The sequence below is a fragment of the Aquarana catesbeiana genome, linkage group LG03 (assembly GCF_042186555.1).
Source record: "Aquarana catesbeiana isolate 2022-GZ linkage group LG03, ASM4218655v1, whole genome shotgun sequence".
NCBI classification, from domain to species: Eukaryota; Metazoa; Chordata; class Amphibia; order Anura; family Ranidae; genus Aquarana; species Aquarana catesbeiana.
This window is the reverse complement of record NC_133326.1, coordinates 673,580,144-673,593,333: the sequence shown is the minus strand read 5'-3', so window position 1 is coordinate 673,593,333 and position 13,190 is coordinate 673,580,144. Positions and strand designations below refer to the sequence as shown.

Sequence of the window (13,190 nt, the reverse complement as noted above, 5' to 3'; positions counted from 1 at the left end):
GCTTCGTGTTCGAGTCAAACCCATGTTCGACTCGAACATCGGCTGTTCGATCGTTCGCCGAATTGTGAACGATATGGGCCGTTCGCGCCAAATTCGTGTGGCGCGTCACGGCCCATAATTCACTGCGGCATTGCAGTGCATTGCTTGCTGATGATTGGCCAAGCATGCACTATGACCCGCATGCTTGGCCAATCACAGCGCCGCCTTAACAGAGAGCCATAATTGGCCAAAGCCAAGGAGGCTTTGGCCAATTATGGCTCAGGGGATTTAGTACACGCCCCACACTATATAAGGCCGCCTTCACGGCGGCCCTGTGCAGTGTGTTCCGGTGTGCTTAGAGAGAGAGAGAGAGACAGTGTCATTTCATTTGAGTTAGCTAGATTAGGCAGGACAGTCAGTCAGTTAGCTGCACTTAAAGTGTATTGTGTATATATATATGCATCCCAGGTGTTGCATATATATATATATATATACACTGTATTCAGTTTAGCTAGATCCATTCCTGTTATCTTCTAGACTATTTACATTTAGTGCAGTGCGTCCTGCTCACAGTGTTCAGCTAGATCCGTTCCTGTTATCTTCTTACTGACAGGCAGGCTTGTCTTGTTACAGTATTTTGAAGAAAATTACTGGTGTTCTTTTGATCCTATTAGTACCACAGTCAGGCAGCTAGACTATTTACATTTAGTGCAGTGCGTCCTGCTCACAGTGTTCAGCTAGATCCGTTCCTGTTATCTTCTTACTGACAGGCAGGCTTGTCTTGTTACAGTATTTTAAAGAAAATTACTGGTGTTCTTTTGATCCTATTAGTACCACAGTCAGGCAGCTAGACTATTTACAGTTAGTGCAGTGCGTCCTGCCCACAGTGTTCTGCTAAACCTACAAGTAAGTGGGGTGCGTCCTGCTCACAGTGTTCAGCTAAACCTACAAGTTAGTGGGGTGCGTCCACCTCACAGTGTTCAGCTAAACCTACAAGCTAGTGGGGTGCGTCCTGCTCACAGTGTTCAGCTAGATCCGTTTCTGTTATCTTCTTACTAACAGGCAGGCTTGTCTTGTTACAGTAAATACAGCTACCTGAAGAAAATTGCTGGTGTTCTTTTGATCCTATTAGTACCACAGTCAGGCAGCTAGACTATTTACAGTTAGTGCAGTGCGTCCTGCTCACAGTGTTCTGCTAAACCTACAAGTTAGTGGGGTGCGTCCTTCTCACAGTGTTCAGCTAAACCTACAAGTTAGTGGGGTGCGTCCACCTCACAGTGTTCAGCTAAACCTACAAGCTAGTGGGGTGCGTCCTGCTCACAGTGTTCAGCTAGATCCGTTTCTGTTATCTTCTTACTGACAGGCAGGCTTGTCTTGTTACAGTAAATACAGCTACCTGAAGAAAATTGCTGGTGTTCTTTTGATCCTATTAGTACCACAGTCAGGCAGCTAGACTATTTACAGTTAGTGCAGTGCGTCCTGCTCACAGTGTTCTGCTAAACCTACAAGTTAGTGGGGTGCGTCCTGCTCACAGTGTTCAGCTAAACCTACAAGTTAGTGGGGTGCGTCCACCTCACAGTGTTCAGCTAAACCTACAAGCTAGTGGGGTGCGTCCTGCTCACAGTGTTCAGCTAGATCCGTTCCTGTTATCTTCTTACTGACAGGCAGGCTTGTCTTGTTACAGTAAATACAGCTACCTGAAGAAAATTGCTGGTGTTCTTTTGATCCTATTAGTACCACAGTCAGGCAGCTAGACTATTTACAGTTAGTGCAGTGCGTCCTGCTCACAGTGTTCTGCTAAACCTACAAGTTAGTGGGGTGCGTCCTGCTCACAGTGTTCAGCTAAACCTACAAGTTAGTGGGGTGCGTCCACCTCACAGTGTTCAGCTAAACCTACAAGCTAGTGGGGTGCGTCCTGCTCACAGTGTTCAGCTAGATCCGTTCCTGTTATCTTCTTACTGACAGGCAGGCTTGTCTTGTTACAGTATTTTAAAGAAAATTGCTGGTGTTCTTTTGATCCTATTAGTACCACAGTCAGGCAGCTAGACTATTTACAGTTAGTGCAGTGCGTCCTGCTCACAGTGTTCTGCTAAACCTACAAGTTAGTGGGGTGCGCCCTGCTCACAGTGTTCAGCTAAACCTACAAGTTAGTGGGGTGCGTCCACCTCACAGTGTTCAGCTAAAGCTACCTGTAGAAGGTTGGTGGTGTTCTCATACTACAGGCAGGCAGTTGATTTTGCTAGCTGCAGTATCAGTACATATATATATATATATATATATATATATATATATATATATATCCCAGCTTAGTGCAGCTACAGGCCATTAGTATGTCTGGAAGGCCAAGAAGGAGAGGCAGACAGTCACAAGCCAATAAGAGAGGGCAAGCAGGCTCTGTGTCTAGTGCTGGTCGTGGAGACGGTGCATCCTCATCAGCACGTGGACATGGGACACGCTTGGCCTTTTTTTCGGCAGCTGGCCATGTTGAGCCGCAACATGCGGAAGACTTGGTCGAGTGGATGACCAAGCCGTCCTCATCCTCCTCATCCTCTCTCACCCATGCCCAGGGTACTTTGTCTGGCAAAGCAGCGGCCTCTTCCCTTGGCTCAATGTCATCAGTGACTCCTTCCCTAGCCCCACCATGTCCTCCTGAGGAGTCCCTCGAACTGTTTGACCACAGTGTTGGGTACATGCTCCAGGAGGATGCCCAGCGTTTGGAAGGCTCTGATGATGATACTGAGCTCGATGAAGGCAGTAACACGAGCACGGACAGAGGGGGTGCCCAAGAAGGACAGCAATCTGGCAGTCATGCTCCCCCTGCTGCAGCATACTGCCAGGTTTGCTCCAGTGATGAGGAGGGAGGGGATGATGAGGTCACTGACTCAGCGTGGGTGCCTGATAGGAGAGAGGAGGAGGAGGAGGAGGAGGAGGAGGCGGCACATCACCAACGAGGCAGGATGCCCTCCAGGGGCCAGCCTAAGGGCAGCACATTGACTGCATCACACCCCAAAGCTCCACATGTGCAGGGCGCTGCAGTCTCTGCGCGTTATTCAAAAAGTTCTTTGGTGTGGGCCTTTTTTGAGACGAGTGCATCAGATCGCACCGCTGCTATTTGCAACATATGTCTCAAGCGTATCTCGCGTGGCCAAAACATCTCCCGCTTGGGTACCACATGCTTGACCAGACATATGTTGACCTGCCATGCAGTTCGTTGGCAAGTGTATCTAAAAGACCCACACCAAAGAACAAAGAGGACCTCTGCTTGCTCCTCATCAGCTGAGATTTCCAACCCCACTAGACCTTCAGTCCTCTCTGAGACCTGCACTGAGAGGAATGAAGGTGTAGAATTAGGTGTGTCACAGCCACGTACTTGTGGGCAATCTGATTTTGGTACACCGACGTCAGATTGTACCAGGCAAATTTCCCTGCCCCAGCTGCTGCACCGCCGAAAGAAGTTTGCTCCCAGCCATCCACATGCCCAACGGTTGAATGCTAGCTTGGCAAAATTGCTAGCACTTCAACTGCTGCCTTTTCAGTTGGTAGACTCTGCCCCCTTCCGTGAGTTTGTGGAATGTGCGGTTCCTCAGTGGCAGGTACCCAAACGCCACTTTTTCTCACGGAAGGCAATTCCGGCTCTCTACCAGCATGTGGAAGGCAATGTCCATGCCTCGCTGGACAGGGCGGTCAGCCTTTAAGGTACATATTACCGCTGACTCATGGTCCAGCAGGCATGGACAGGGACGTTACCTAAGTTTCACGGCGCATTGGGTGACTCTGCTGGCAGCTGGGAAGGATGCAGGACAAGGTGCAGTAGTGTTGGAGGTTGTTCCGCCACCACGCCTCCAAAATGCTAATGATTGTGACACACCTCTCTCCTCCACCCCCTCCTCTTCTTCTTCCTCCATGGCCTCTTCCTCGGAACCAGCGGTGCTCCGTAGTCGTTCAAGGGGCTACGCAAGTACGCAGGCCAAAAGATGCCATGCGGTGCTTGAGCTGGTGTGCTTGGGGGACAGGAGCCACACTGGGGCAGAGGTTCTGTCAGCTCTGCAGGGGCAGGTTCAGAGGTGGTTGACGCCACGCCAACTTAAGGCAGGAATGGTGGTTTGCGACAATGGCACCAACCTCCTCTCTGCCCTCCGACAGGGACAAATGACCCATGTGCCCTGTTTGGCTCACGTCCTTAACTTGGTGGTGCAGCGGTTCTTGGGCAGGTACCCGGGCTTACAGGATGTCCTGAGGCAGGCCAGGAAAGTCTGTGTGCATTTCCGCCGGTCATATAATGCCAGTGCTCGGCTGACGGACCTCCAAAAGGAGTTTAACCTGCCCAAGAACTGCCTAATCTGTGACATGCCCACCAGGTGTAACTCAACGTTGGCCATGCTGCAGCGGCTGCACACGCAGCAGAGGGCCATCAATGAGTACCTGTGCGACTATGGCACCAGGACAGGGTCAGGGGAGCTTGGTTTTTTTTCCCCACGCCAGTGGGCCATGATCAGGGATGCATGCACTGTCCTGTCACCATTTGAGGAGGCCACGAGGATGGTGAGCAGTGACAGTGCATGCATCAGTGACACTGTCCCCCTTGTCCACCTGTTGGAGCACACGCTGCGTGGAATAATGGACAGGGCACTTGAGGCAGAACAGAGGCAGGAAGAGGAGGACTTCCTTAGCTCTCAAGGCCCCCTTTATCCAGACAGTGTTCCTGCGTGCCCGCCGATCACACAGGAAGAGGAGGAAGAGGAGGAGGAGGAGGAGGAAGATTGTGTCAGTATGGAGGTGGAGCCTGGCACTCAGCATCAGCAGCAGTCTTTAAGGGATCAGTCCCAAGAAACACATGGACTTGTACGTGGCTGGGAGGAGGTGGCTGCGGACCATGTCGTCCTTAGTGACCCAGAGGACTCCGGACCGAATGCCTCAGCAAACCTACGCTGCATGGCCTCCCTGATCCTGCAAAGCCTGCGTAAGGATCCTCGTATTCGTGGTATCAAGGAGAAGGGCCAATACTGGCTGGCAACCCTCCTTGATCCACGTTACAAGGGTAAGGTTGCGGACCTTATCTTGCCATCGCAGAGGGAGCAGAGGATGAAACATCTTCGGGAGGCCTTGCAGAAAGGTCTGTGCAACGCGTTCCCAGAGACTGGGAGGTTACAAACTCCTGTTTCTGGACAACGTGTTGCTGAGGCTTCGGTCTTTCAAAAAAGGAGCGGTGGAGAAGGTGGCCGTCTGACCGATGCGTTCAGACAATTTTTTGGTCCGCAGCCCCAAGGTATGATTGGTTCCAGCAACCATCGCCAGCGTCTGTTTTACATGGTGCAGGAATACCTAGGGGCAAGATCAGACTTGGACACCTTTCCCACCGAAAATCCTCTGGGTTACTGGGTCTTGAGGATGGATCACTGGCCAGAGCTTGCACAGTATGCAATTGAGCTACTGGCCTGTCCTGCATCCAGCGTTCTTTCGGAACGCACATTCAGTGCTGCTGGAGGTGTGGTAACCGATCACAGAGTGCGTCTGTCCACTGACTCGGTCGATCGACTGACCTTCATAAAAATGAATGAGTCTTGGATCACCACCAGCTACCAAGCACCTGATGCTGATGTAACCGAATAATTTTTTTTGAAATCTCAGATCCCTTCAAAGACTGCCTATGCTGATGCTGAGTGACTATCCCTGAGTAATTATCCTCTTCCTCCTCAATCATCACACTGATAGCTTGTAAGAACATTTTTGGTTCTGGGTGCCACCACCAGTGCCTAAGGCACAATTTTTCAGCCCCTGTTTAACAGGGGCGTGTAATTACGATTTTTGATGTAATACTTTGCAGCAGGGCTCGTTCCTGCATTCCAACTAGAGTGTCTGTGAGGGGTTGCAGTGTTGTGGCACCAGCACCAGTGCCTAAGGCCCAATTTTTCAGCCCTTGTTTAACAGGGGCGTGTAATTACAATTTTTGATGCAATACTTTGCAGCAGGGCTCGTTCCTGCATTCCAACTAGAGTGTCTGTGAGGGGTTGCAGTGTTGTGGCACCAGCACCAGTGCCTAAGGCCTAATTTTTCAGCTCCTGTTCAACAGGGGCATGTAATTACAATTCTTGATCTAATATTTCACAGCAGAGCCCTGTGAGGGCTTACAGTGTTGTGGCCACAGCAACACCTAAGGCCCAAATTTCTGCTGAGTATATAGGGCAGGACCCTACTTTCAAACAACTAACTTACAAACGACTTCTACTTGCAAACGGAAGGAGACAACAGGAAGTGAAATCTACCCCTAGGAAGGGAAATTCTCTCCTGTAAGAGTTAATATGGGAAAAACATTTCTCCTTTCCACTGATGCTTTCCAATCCATTGGGACAAAAAGTGAGGTGAAATCTTCTGAAGAGGAGGAAAGACAGCAAAACAAATGTCACAGGGGTGATAACCCTTCCCTATGTTTTCCAAAAAGCTTAAAAAAGATTTTTTGGCTGGAGCTAAACACGTTAAAAATGTACCCGTTCAAAATTACAAAGAGATTCTACTTAACAACAAACCTACAGCCTGTATACTGCTGTTCAGAGTATATAGGGCCTGGTGGCCCCACACCTTTCCTTATTTTAATTTGGGTGCGGGGTTCCCCTTAATATCCATACAAGACCCAAAGGGCCTGGTAATGGACTGGGGGGTACCCATGCCGTTTGTCTCACTGATTTTCATCCATATTGCCAGGACCCGACATTACATTAAACCCGCAAGCAGTTTTAAATGAGATTTTTTCCTTTAAAAATGACATTTGGTGCAGGGACTGTTCTAAACACGGGAAACACACGTCACTTTACAGGCATACTATAGACACCCCTCAGGTACGATATTTAAATGAATATTTCACTTTTTTTTTTTTTACTTTAAGCATCATTAAAATCACTGCTCCCGAAAAAACGGCCGTTTTTAAAAGTTTTTTTTGCATTGATACATGTCCCCTGGGGTAGGACCCGGGTCCCCAAACCCTTTTTAGGACAATACCATGCAAATTAGCCTTTAAAATGAGCACTTTTGATTTCGAACGTTCGAGTCCCATAGACGTCAATGGGGTTCTAACGTTCGTGCGAACTTTCGGTCCGTTCGCAGGTTCTGGTGCGAACCGAACCGGGGGGTGTTCGGCTCATCCCTACTGTTATAGTTGCCAAGGGTGGGCCAACTCAATATTGAACCCTATAGACTAAAACTGAGATGGCATTAAGGTTCATGTGTGTGTAAAGGCGGGCGTCCTAATACTTTTGGTAATATAGTGTATATTAATATATAAAATAATACACTTGATGAGTATAAAGCAGTGTCCATAAACTGTATTAAATAACATGTATGAACTGTATGAAATAACATGCCAAAAAATCAGAAAACATTAAAGTGCATGTGCAAAAAACAATAGTGCGATATTTGATAGAAGAATGTGAGAATATCAGGTGAAAATAAAACGTTGTAGTCACACTTGCTTCCACCATCCAAAATCCACCAGGAGTGTGCCGTGGCAGCTCACCTTAAGCAAAGACCACAGCGGGTCTGACAGCGCTTTGGTATACAAATCCTTAATGGCAGATCACAATCCCCTCTCCTCAGAGCACAAAGCCAGGGATGAGATATGTGGGGCAGTAATTAGGGATGGTTAAAAACTCTCCCAGTGTTCTGTTATAATCCTCCTCCTCCTCTCCTCCATTCACGGACCATACCAGACAAAGGAAATATAGTGCAGCAATTCCATAAAAACAATGATTTATTGAACAGTAGTAACTACATCTGCAGTAAAAGCATCGATAAATTCAGAACTTCCGTCTCCGCCGCGCCCCGGAAGTGATATCACCCCACTCCTCCCCAAGCATTGCGTCATAAATCACGTGACTTTCTCAAGGGCTCAAATCAGCCCATTAAGAACCTAATCAAGGACTAAATAACCTGTAGAGGTTCCAGAGTATCAGGCAAAAATGCCACCCACCTACGCAAGGTCAGTTGTTTTTTCGTTTTTGGTCTAGGGGTTTGTGCATATTTCTTTTCCTTTTTTCCTTGTAGGGTAGATACCTTTTGTAATATAAATATAAATATATATAACATCCCCAACTGGTGGAGGGCTGCAGTGATGGTTGACTTTCTACAACTTTCTCCCATCTCCTGACTGCATCTCTGGAGCTCAGCCACAGTAATCTTTGGGTTCTTCTTTACCTCTCTCACCAAGGCTCTTCTCCCCCGATAGCTCAGTTTGGCCGGACAGCCAGCTCTAGGAAGGGTTCTGGTCGTCCCAAACGTCTTCCATTTAAGAATTATGGAGGCCATTGTGCTCTTAGGAACCTTAAGTGCAGCAGAAATTTTTTTGTAACCTTGGCCAGATCTGTGCCTTGCCACAATTCTGTCTCTGAGCTCTTCAGGCAGTTCCTTTGACCTCATGATTCTCATTTGCCCTGACATGCACTGTGAGCTGTAAGGTCTTATATAGACAGGTGTGTAGCTTTCCTAATCAAGTCCAATCAGTATAATCAAACACAGCTGGACTCAAATGAAGGTGTAGAATCATCTCAAGGATGATCAGAAGAAATGGACAGCACCTGAGTTACATATATGAGTGTCACAGCAAAGGGTCTGAATACTTAGGACCATGTGATATTTCAGTTTTTCTTTTTTAATAAGTCTGCAAAAATGTCAACAATTCTGTGTTTTTCTGTCAATATGGGGTGCTGTGTGTACATTAATGAGGAAAAAAAATGAACTTAAATGATTTTAGCAAATGGCTGCAATATAACAAAAAATGAAAAATTCAAGGGGGTCTGTAAATAAATATATATATATATATATATATATATATATATATATATATATATATATATATATATATACACACATATATTGTTTTTGGTCTTTGATAATTATTTGATGTCTTGTTTATTTTCAGTTTTAAACATTGTATTGTTATCACATGTGGACATGAGTGGGGTCTGTGTGGCCCTGAAGAAGCAGGGATTCCCGCAAAATGTGGATCAAGTGGGATGTAGTGGAAATATTTATCGGCATATAACACGCACTTTTTTCCCCTTAAAATCAGGGGAAAGTCGCAGGTGCGTGTTATACGCCGATCCCGAGCTGCACAACTTCAAAATCGCCGACCGCGATTTGAAAATGGCGCCGCCAGCGCCGAAATACACAGAGCCGGTCCTCGGCTCTTTCCGGCGGCTCTCGTTCACTTTCGGCTCCACTCGTAGTCCCGAGCGGAGCTATCCGAACCTACTCGGCTAGGTTCGGATAGCTCCGCTCGGAACTACGAGTGGAGCCGAAAGTGAACGAGAGCCGCCGGAAAGAGCCGAGGACCGGCTCTGTGTATTTCGGCGCCGGCGGTGCCATTTTCAAGTCGCAGTTGGCGGTTTTGAAGACAGGGGATCGAAGGCTGCACTGGGGAAGGCTGCACTGGGCAAGGCTGCACTGGAGAAGGCTGCACTGGGCAAGGCTGCACTGGGGAAGGCTGCACTGACATGGCTGCACTGACAAGGCTGCACTGACAAGGCTGCACTGACATGGCTGCACTGACATGGCTGCACTGACAAGGCTGCACTGACAAGGCTGCACTGACATGGATGCACTGACATGGATGCACTGACATGGCTGCACTGACAAGGCTGCACTAGGGAAGGCTGCACTGACAAGGCTGCAATGATGGGCATTTAAATGTAAGTTTTTTTCCCTTCAACTTCCCTCCTAAAAGTTTTTTTTCCTTAAAATTCCCTCCTAAATTGGGGTGCGTGTTATACGCCGATAAATACGGTAGGTTGTTGTTGTCATTTTGACCTCATGTGTTACTAATGGGTTGTTTTTATACAATTATATGTATAATTTATGTTTTTAAAATTTGTATACAATAAAAATGTATGACATTACCTGATGTGTATTTACTATTGGAGGCATATAGTCCCACAAGTCCCATGTGCTTGATTTTCTCAGTGATGTTCCAGATTTTGCTGGGGCCAAAATCACTGCCCAAGGTTTCCAGTTTCAGGGTGTCTCCTTTCTTTGGCAGCGTCCTATGGAGACACCCTTGTATGCAGACACTAGAGTTGTGTCTCCTTATACTTTGTGCATCAATAGAAATACACAGTCCTGTAGTCCAGGATGGCAAGGCACTCCCCTGCCCACCCTGGACAAAGGTTAAAACCAAAACAGATTGTATGAATAAAACAAGGGGTGGTGGCGCTTCCTAGTTTGGGTAAGGGTGCCAGATGTGAGAAAAAGAAAATTGATTTATAATATTAGTACTTAGTGACCTATGAATACGTGACTGGTAAGCAGGGTACTATTCACTTAACAAAGTGATCCTGCTAGAAACATGACTCATCTTAAAATTAGTGAGTGTCTTCTATTGGTAAATATGTTTTAATGTGCAAATCTCCAAATATATACTGAATAACTAGCTCCAAAGTGTCTGTGCTATATATTAGTTCTGGTATATACCAAAATAGGACCTATACCCTTAATTATAAAAAAGGAAATATATATATACATTGAGCATATGTGCAGAAAAATAATAATATAAACAAACATATAATTGTACATAAAAGCTTAGTAGTGGTCCATAATTAAATAAATAAATAAATTAAATGTAGAACCCCCCACGGGGTTAAAATCCCAAATTAGTAAGTGCAATTATTCCAACAAATCTTGATGCGTGTAGCTAATAGTTCATCAGGTAGAATGAATCTCCATTCATAACCATTGACGTAAACACAGTGACTGTGAATGTTCAAAAAATTCAAAAAATTCCGTGACTGTAGGTGTTCAGACAATTCCACTTGTGACTTCGTGCTCCCCCTCAAGTGTCCCCACTCACCAGATCCCCTCGCCCCCACAGGGGCACTGCGCTTATCTTTAGGCCCACCAAGGTTGCTCCACCGAACTCATCCAATGGTCTGGGGTAATTCACCTTCCTGCAGGTATTATCTCTATGGTTGGCTCCTCACAGAGGGAAAGAAGAGATATAGGCTCCCATAGTGTAGTAAAAACGCTGAGTTTTATTTAAGACACAACAACTTGATCCAAAGCAATAGCAGTTTTTAAAATAAAATATATAAAATAAAATATAAAAAATTCTGTATATATTAAAAAATCCTGGATAGCCTAAGCGTAGCTCACAAATTGCACATAGTGCCACTATGGTTTGATGGGCAATCAGTGCAGAGTGTATCGGCTAAACGGCAAAAAACGCTAAGGAAAGGTTTGTGGAATCAGCAAAGGCTCGCTGCGTTCCACCTGCGTTCCAGCTGCCTCTACCAGGAAGTGACGTAGCGTGCGTGGCACCGTCGTACGCGTTTCGTCATAGACGTCCTCAGCGATGGGACGTCTGAGGACGTCTATGACGAAACGCGTACGACGGCGCCACGCACGCTACGTCACTTCCTGGTAGAGGCAGCTGGAACGCAGGTGGAACGCAGCGAGCCTTTGCTGATTCCACAAACCTTTCCTTAGCGTTTTTTGCCGTTTAGCCGATACACTCTGCACTGATTGCCCATCAAACCATAGTGGCACTATGTGCAATTTGTGAGCTACGCTTAGGCTATCCAGGATTTTTTAATATATACAGAATTTTTTATATTTTATTTTATATATTTTATTTTAAAAACTGCTATTGCTTTGGATCAAGTTGTTGTGTCTTAAATAAAACTCAGCGTTTTTACTACACTATGGGAGCCTATATCTCTTCTTTCCCTCTGTGAGGAGCCAACCATAGAGATAATACCTGCAGGAAGGTGAATTACCCCAGACCATTGGATGAGTTCGGTGGAGCAACCTTGGTGGGCCTAAAGATAAGCGCAGTGCCCCTGTGGGGGTGAGGGGATCTGGTGAGTGGGGACACTTGAGGGGGAGCACGAAGTCACAAGTGGAATTGTCTGAACACCTACAGTCACGGAATTTTTTGAATTTTTTGAACATTCACAGTCACTGTGTTTACGTCAATGGTTATGAATGGAGATTCATTCTACCTGATGAACTATTAGCTACGCGCATCAAGATTTGTTGGAATAATTGCACTTACTAATTTGGGATTTTAACCCCGTGGGGGGTTCTACATTTAATTTATTTATTTAATTATGGACCACTACTAAGCTTTTATGTACAATTATATGTTTGTTTATATTATTATTTTTCTGCACATATGCTCAATGTATATATATATTTCCTTTTTTATAATTAAGGGTATAGGTCCTATTTTGGTATATACCAGAACTAATATATAGCACGGACACTTTGGAGCTAGTTATTCAGTATATATTTGGAGATTTGCACATTAAAACATATTTACCAATAGAAGACACTCACTAATTTTAAGATGAGTCATGTTTCTGGCAGGATCACTTTGTTAAGTGAATAGTAGCCTGCTTACCAGTCACGTATTCATAGGTCACTAAGTACTAATATTATAAATCAATTTTCTTTTTCTCACATCTGGCACCCTTACCCAAACTAGGAAGCGCCACCACCCCTTGTTTTATTCATACAATCTGTGGTTATAGACCCCTGTGGGGGACTATATTAGGGGAGGCAGCATACCGAGACAGATCCGTAAGCACGATCATTTATTTCCTTTAAAACCAAAACAGAGTTCCAATTCTTCTCCACTCTATTCAAAAATAAAATACATTTTTTGGCTGGACTTAAATTGGAAATATAAAACATATGATGTAAGATTATAATGTATTCTCATGTCCAGCCAACAGGTAGAGCAATTAGGCTCCTTTTATCATTTCTAGTACCTCCGGTTTTCGGTCTGTTGTGGCACATTGGCAGCCCATTCAAATAAATGGACTGCAACGCACATTAAATGGTAATTCAGCCCTATCAGTCCAAAGTACAGAAAAGGTTTTCATTTTTTTAACAACAAAAGCTGCTGGGTGCTAACCCTGTGCTTTTCCATCCAAAAATATGGCTTTAGATACAATGTAATAAAATAGTGTTAGCTGCAGTAACCATTTGCTGACCGCGGCCACTGGCATATTAATGTGCAGATTGGCAGACGGGCAGGGGCGGTAAATCCTCAGCTCAACCATGTACCTTTACTACCCCTTCACCCATGTAATTGAGGCCTTACTACACATATGTAACAGTGCTGGGTCAATCACCAAGCACCAGCCCTAGCATATGAAAGGAAGTGGGGTCAGTCATACGTGCCTCCATTACTCAAAGTACTGGATACAGTATTTTATTTGTTCCCA

General features: G+C 45.7%; 1 protein-coding gene across 1 annotated transcript in view; it reads left to right on the top strand.

Annotated features, from left to right (window-relative positions):
• The window catches only part of LOC141133483 (NXPE family member 3-like), a 126,735-nt gene that overhangs the window by 69,829 nt on the left and 43,716 nt on the right, over nt 1-13,190 (top strand). The gene's annotated exons all lie outside the window — the stretch shown is intronic.